The sequence below is a fragment of the Chenopodium album genome, chromosome 10 (assembly GCF_948465745.1).
Source record: "Chenopodium album chromosome 10, dcCheAlbu1.1, whole genome shotgun sequence".
NCBI lineage: Eukaryota > Viridiplantae > Streptophyta > Magnoliopsida > Caryophyllales > Amaranthaceae > Chenopodium > Chenopodium album.
Window position 1 is genome coordinate 37,880,863 of NC_137843.1, and position 7,460 is coordinate 37,888,322.

The following is a 7,460-nucleotide window of genomic DNA, read 5'->3' on the forward strand; positions in this document are numbered from 1 at the left end:
GAGCAGTTTTGAACCGCTTGGGCTTGGCCGCTTGGGGGGCTTCCCATTGCCCATTTAAATGAGAAGCGATTTTGAACTGCTTCCCATTTGAAGGTAATGGGAAGCAATTGGGCTCTGAACCACTCCCCATTATGCCTTAAAAAATAAACAATTTTTTTTTTCTTTTTCACAAAATTGATACACAAAAACTAAACATGTATTAAAATATATATTTCCATTGATAAATTGTTGTAATATTACATTTTAATTGAAAAAAAATTAAAACTACTTAAGCCACCACCGCACTGCAATTATGCCACTGCCATTCTGCTACCACGGCATCTGAAGCCTTCACTGCAACGGACAAAAAAAAAAAAAAAAAAAAACAGAGAAAGAGAGAGAGAGATCAAAAATTTATTATGCAAATAAATTGAAACTAATTCATTAACACAATACGTTTACAAACCCTAACCAAATTTCAACTAAAAAATTGCAAATAAACCATAAATCTAACCGATTCAAAGCAATCAAACATAACCTTACAGAGTTACGGTTCAGAAATGCATATAAAAGGTGAAATTTAAAAAAAAAATAAAACTACTAGATCTAAATTCTTACCTAAATCAAAATTAGATCTGAAAAATCACTGGTGGTGCTCAGTGGGTGTCGCGTGTTGTTGTTGGTGCTGCGTTGTTGGTCGGTGGTTCTTGCTCGGTGAGTCGGTGATGCACGGTGGTTTGCTGTGGTGGGGGCTGCTCGATGAGTCAGTTTTGGTGGGGGCTACTTGGTGGGTTTGTTGTCGGTGTTGTTGCTCGGTGGGGTTTGCTCGGTGGGAACAAGGAGATGAGAATGGAGAGGAGGAGAGAGAAAGGAGAGATGTGTGGTGAAAAGGAATGAGAGGAGAGAATGGAGAGGAGCAGAAGAGAGAAAGGAGAGATGTGTGAATGAGAGTGGAAAGGAGGAGAGAGAAAGGAGAAATGCATGAATGAGAGTGGAGAAGAGGAGAGAGAAAGGGGAATGAGACTAGAGAGTAGAATGGAGGCCTGAGTTGAATTTTGAAATTTAATTTGAAAATAAAATCTTAAATTATTTTTAGGAAATTTTAGATTTTAACACCACACAAAAACCCGAAAATGGTTTTTAGCACCCCCATAAAAAAAAAATTATTTTAACACCAGACAAATTTCCAAAAAATGGGTATTACCACCACTTAACAGTTTTCGTCCGAAAATTCCGTTAAGTGTGTCCATAGTGACATGTGTCACCATTTTATTTGTTTACAAAAAAATTCTAAAAAAAAAACCTAAAACCACCCCAGCCACCACCGCCCTCCCCCCAACCCACCACTGTCCTCCCCAAACCCAGCACCGGCGACACATCCGCACCTCCAACCCACCTGAACCCTCCCCCTACCTTTCCCGCAACCGTGTCGCCCCCAAAAACCACCAAACCCAAAACCCTCCTTCCCCAAAACGGCCACGAACCCGGCCACAAATGGCCGAAATCGGCCGATTTTAGGGCTAAGTGGCCTTAACCGGCCGATTTCGGCCATTTGCGGCCGGATTCGTGGCCGTTTTGGGGAAGGAGGGTTTTGGGTTTGGTGGTTTTTGGGGGCGACACGGTTGCGGGAAAGGTAGGGGGAGGGTTCAGGTGGGTTGGAGGTGCGGATGTGTCGCCGGTGCTGGGTTTGGGGAGGACAGTGGTAGTTTGTGGTGGGGCGGTGGTGGCGCAGTGGTAGGGCTAGGGTGGCTGGGGGTAGTTTTAGGTTTTTTTATTTTTTTTATTTATTTTCTTTTTTTGGTCAATAATAAAGCGACCCGTGGCTTTATGGGCCCACTTAACGGATTCCTAAACAGAATCAGTTAAGTGGAGGTAAAATCAGTTTTTTGGAATTTTTTCTGGTGTTAAAATAAATTTTTTTTATGGGGGTGTTAAAAACCAATTTCGGGTTTTGTTGTGGTGTTAAAATCTAAAATTTTCTTATTTTTAGTTGAAAATAATTTTAGAGAGAGAAAATTAAAACTATTATAGAAAGTTGAATTTTTGGAGAGAGAGAAAACTATTTTTGGGAAAATGATATCTTTGATAAGAGTTTTTCCGTTATGAAATTTTAATAAATTTTTTATCATGTTCGTTTTATAATGTCTTTATATTGTTTAGTAATGCATGTTTTTTGTTAAAAACAAACATGTTTTTTTTCAAACAATCAAATTATCTTTTTCAAACACCTAATGTTCTTTCCACACTTTTTTTTTTATTTTTTTTTCGTTTATCCGGGTGCACCAACCACACATTATAATCTTTTCTGGTAGCAAAGCTTTTCTAGCTAATATAACGAACAAATATCTAAGTCTTCATTTGATCACTCGTTAGAAACAATATTTATTTTTATTTTTTTTTTATTTGTGGTAGGGTTTTGCCCTATAAATGGTAGATAATATATTCTAGTAAATATCACATGTAAGATTATTTGTGGAAGATACTTCTAAAATTAGCAATTTGCTATAAGCTTTCGTCCCAAACAAGGTTTATAGACATAGTATACTATTATACTATTTCTCCATTTCATTTAGTTTACAAGTTTCTTTAGTTATAATTGTCAATGCACAAATTCAACGATTATCTTTAACTGCCTATAAGCAAAATCTATAAAAAGTTGATATTTTGAAATCAAAATATATTTCATGATGAATCTAACAAGATCCCACGTTATGTTCTTATAACACAGTTAAAAAAAGTGTGTAAATAGTGATAAAATCAAAATGTGTCTACTAAAATACAAATGTAGTATAAAGTGATCGACCAGTGGGAGATTGTAAAAGTCATAGCTATGGATTTTGTAGTGTTACATTGGGATTTGAGATGGTAAAAGGCATAGATGAAATTTGTGGGTGTCTTTCTGACAATATTGTAAGATTTGTGCCATATCATGATACCAAACCATAAAAGTTATACTTTCTCCGTTTTTTAATACTTATAATAGTTTGTCTTTTACATTATTTATGAGTTTCACTTTGACATTGATGATTTATAGCTAATAGGAATTATAGTCATTTGGGATCTTGTTTGATTTGTCTTGATTTATACAGTTTTAACATGAAGTGTTTATAAATTTTACACTTTGGTAGTAAAGATATTAACAATTGAAATAATGCATCGGCAAGCGTGAAAAGAGGATTGTTGCAAGTATAAAAAAACAAAGGAAGTATATATTAGACCCTTTTTAGACATGATTAATATTTTAGGTAATAATATAATGTTTTGCAATACGGTGTAGAAAATGACAAAATACAATTGTTTTCTCCATGATTAATGTAAAATGCAAATATAGTGGCATTTTCATAAATAAATTAACAACTATTAACTGTGGGCCCCACATATGTTGTATTATTCATTACGGAAATGTCATACAGTAATAAATAAGATTTGTTGCTTATTGAATTACAGAAATGGCACTAGGTAGATAAACGTTTTTTGTTTAGCGTGTAGATAAATTGGGGATTTCTCGTAGAAAATTTAGCTTGTTAACTTCACCTTATTTTTGTTAAACTGAAATTATTTTTACTGAACCGAAACTATTTTTGCTGAACTTAAATTAATTTAACTAAAATAAAATTATTTTTACTTATTCTTTATTATATTTCTTCTGTGCAGTTACTGATTTTTAGTGATTTATTTTTACTGAAATAAAATTATTTTTTAATAAATATTATTTTTTTGAGGTGAAGTGAGTAGAGTCTAAGCTAACGGGCGCATGCATACAATAGAACATTCATTCCTCAGCAATCAACTTGTGTCACGCTAGATACCAATTGATTGTTGGTGTAGTGGTGATTGGGACTACACTTGGTAGGGAGGACCCGTGCTTGATCCCGCGCAACAACAATTGGGAGGGGGCTGAAACCTAACCACCCAAAATTGATCCCCGAATCCTAATTAGCCCAAAGGGTAAATCAGGTGAAACACCAAAACAAAAAACTTGTGTCACGCTAGATTAGGGATCAGAAGAAAGTAGCTTCTTGCATATTCACTAGACCTGGCAATTCTGACCCAGATCCGATGACCCGACCCGAATGACCCGACCCATGACCCGAAAACAGTGACCCGAAATCGACCCAAAACCCGAATCAACTCGACCTGGCCCATACCCGAACCAAAGTGGAATTGACCCGACCTTAACCCAAAACCCGAAATGACCCAACCCAAAATGACCCGACCCGAGATGACCCAACCCGAAGTTGACCCGAGACCCAAAATGACCCGGCCCGAAATTGACCCGATACCCAAAGTGACCCGACCTTTTAATTTGAATTAATTGACCCAAATAGACTTAAAACCCAAAGTGACCCGAACCAAAATTATCTTATACTTTAAATGACCATAATCTATTTAAGCTAAAGAATTGTCCTAAGCAAATAGTAATAGAAAACAACCGCAATCAAACTGACTTAATTTTTTTTTTTAATTAATTTGTAATGTGTAACAATGTAAGTAATTTACATATTTTGAGCCTTACTTTTCTCGATTTCTTCGGCCTTTTATCTCTATAAGTTATTAAAATATTGTAAAAAGATTGAAATTTAACGACTATTCTACAGAGTTTGTCTAGAAGATTAAAAAAATTAACTAAAACTCGAAATAAAAGTCAAAATTCTCACAAGTCTAGAAAAAAAAATAGTACAATAATAATGCGTACATAACATAATGTTCAATACCAAATGAAATTATAAAATAATCTAAAATCAAACAATTATTGTATTCCATGAAATATATATACATATATATATATATACATACATATATATATATATATATATATATATATATATATATATATATATATATATATATAGAGAGAGAGAGAGAGAGAGAGAGAGAGAGAGAGAGAGAGAGAGAGAGAGAGAGAGAGAGAGAGAGAGAGAGAGAGAGAGAGAGAGAGAGAGAGAGAGAGAGAGAGAGAGAGAGAGAGAGAGAGAGAGAGTTGAATTTAACCCAATGCATCGACCTGAATATGACCCGACCCGAAATTGACCCGACCCGAACTCGACCCGAAATCCGACCCGATTATCAGCTGACCCGAAATGACCCAATCCGACCAGAACTTGACCCGACCCATACCCGACCCGAATGACCCATTTACCAGGTCTAATATTAACTTCGTATAATTTGGGTTTGTGTTTGTCAAAATTATGTAAGAATGGAGTTCCGCCTTACATGTATTGGGCTGTATTTAAATGGGCTTTGCATTTTTAAATCCCACAGGATATGAAGTATAATTAAAGCCCACATGTAGCGAGCACCAAATTAAAATATCCATTTTTTTTTTTTTTATGGAACAAAAACATAAATTTGATGTTGTATAATTATTCTTCACCATTTTGATAATGATTGTCATAACGAGTGATAATATCTCAAGTTCATTAACAATTGTGGTAGGTTTTACAAGTTTTCATCATTTTTTTGGATGCTTATGCTCGGCAAAAAAAGACAATAATTTGATTAAGATTCACATTTTTAGCGTGTTTGGCAAAATTAATACTCGTAGTAGCTAGAATGTATCATATGTATATATTAGCTGTGATACTAGATGTTAGGCCAATTTGGCCTCAATAACACAAATTATGACTTGGGTGCAGTGAGTGAGTAGCACTACCTACTAGTAACAAGAAAATCACCAACTTAGGTAATGGGTGTAATGTTAGTCATATATAGCCAAATGACACCAACTACGCCTATTTATAGGGTTGATATCATTTATAAAAGTTGGTGTTATTTTAACTACTAGTTATTGGTGGTGTTGCACACTGCACCAAAGTCATAGTTGTTTTGTTGAGATCAATTTTTCCTAGATGTTATAGTTATATTTTTTAAATTTTGATAAATAGAGATTTAATTACTAAAAGGAGAAAGTTACAACTTACAAAGAGTTAAGCTGCAATCACCAAAACACCACAAGATCACAAAGGTCAAACACCCACCACACCTATTTGAGGGACAAAAGTGTCACCTTCTAGGAAGGGTTCACTTTTGAGAACAAGAAGCAACAGAACTGGACTCAGGATCCAGAAAGCCATCTTCTAGGAAGGGTGCTCCCTACATCAGACAACACAACAAGAGGTAAAGAAAAGATTACATAAAAAGCAAATGAATGTTACTAACAGGTTATTTACAAACAAACATTACAAATAATACCCCTAACAACACTGTCTGTAGCTTTACAACTTCCAATGAAAATCAAAGAGTCCTCTGTAACCAAATACTACGGAATGTTTTAACAAACTACAAGTTCAACAATCTCCTTCTTGGTCTAGCCTTCCTGCCATGCTGAAGAACCCATCTGACTTCTGCATCAAAATTCTGAACATTTCTATTATATTTCAGCAGCACCCGAATCTTCTCTAAAATCTACAAAGAGTAAGAACATTTGAAGAAAAAATGTTGAACAGATTCAGCTTCATGAGCACACAAAAACCGCATCAAATCACACTAGATATTCTAGATCGGCATCTTATCTTTAGTCACCTATCTATTCCTCAAAGTTAACCAGATAATAAACAGACTTTTTGGGGAAGCCAAGTTATTACAAATCACCCTTTTCCAGAGAACTTTAGGCATATAAAGGATAAGCAACTGATAAACTTTCTTGATACTCCTTTTTCACCAAGTTACACTCCTTCCAACCCCCAATATCATCAACAACTTTCATGCAGCCCAAGAATTTCCTAATTAAGAACCCAATAACATTTCTTAGATGTAACTTTATCTACAAGGGGTTTATACGGATCAAAGCTATTGTAAGCGTTTTTGAAGAGAAAGGGACACCAAGGTAATTATCTGATCGAAAAGAATAGAACCTTGAGCGACACCAAGAAGTGTCATTCAGTGATTTGATCATCAGCAGAAATACCCAATTTCAATTTGGACCATTTCTCGCTTTGTGCGTGTCATCCTCGCACCGGAGCCATGCTAATCTTCTCTATATCATTCAATTTTATTAGATGCCTCCGAAGAGACAATCTTTGAAAGCATGCACCGGCTAGGAACCTAGATGTTATAGTTGCTACTAGTACTTCCCCTAGTTTCAATTTTATAGTCTTATTTTGACTTTGAACGGCATCTTAAGATAACCTTTGACCAATAATTTTTTTTTTTAATCATATTTTTTTGTTATACATATCCCTTAGAGTTACATATAAATATTAAATTTACACTTGAAAATTGTAAAAAATTAAAAAATCATAAAAATATAAACATTAATTACACTGATTTACGCGTGTTTCCCTACCTTATAAAAAGTAGAAAGTTGTTCTTATAAATAGTGCACGGAGTTTTATACCCTTCAAAATGTTATTTTACCAAAATGTATTTTACCTTTGTACCCCTATTTGTAATTTTGTACTCCAACAGTCCAACTTCAAATTGTTCTTACCCGTCTACATTTCATTACACATTTGAGGTTTCTCTCCTCCTCCCCATGACTC

At 34.9% G+C, this 7,460-nt stretch overlaps 1 non-coding gene across 1 annotated transcript; it reads right to left on the reverse strand.

Annotated features, from left to right (window-relative positions):
- Nucleotides 1–6,891: 6,891 nt before the first annotated feature.
- Nucleotides 6,892–6,993, reverse strand: LOC145565976 (U6 spliceosomal RNA). Its single transcript, XR_014095323.1, has one exon. It is a non-coding gene; the product is annotated as a U6 spliceosomal RNA (small nuclear RNA).
- Between the last annotated feature and the right edge of the window lie 467 nt (nucleotides 6,994–7,460).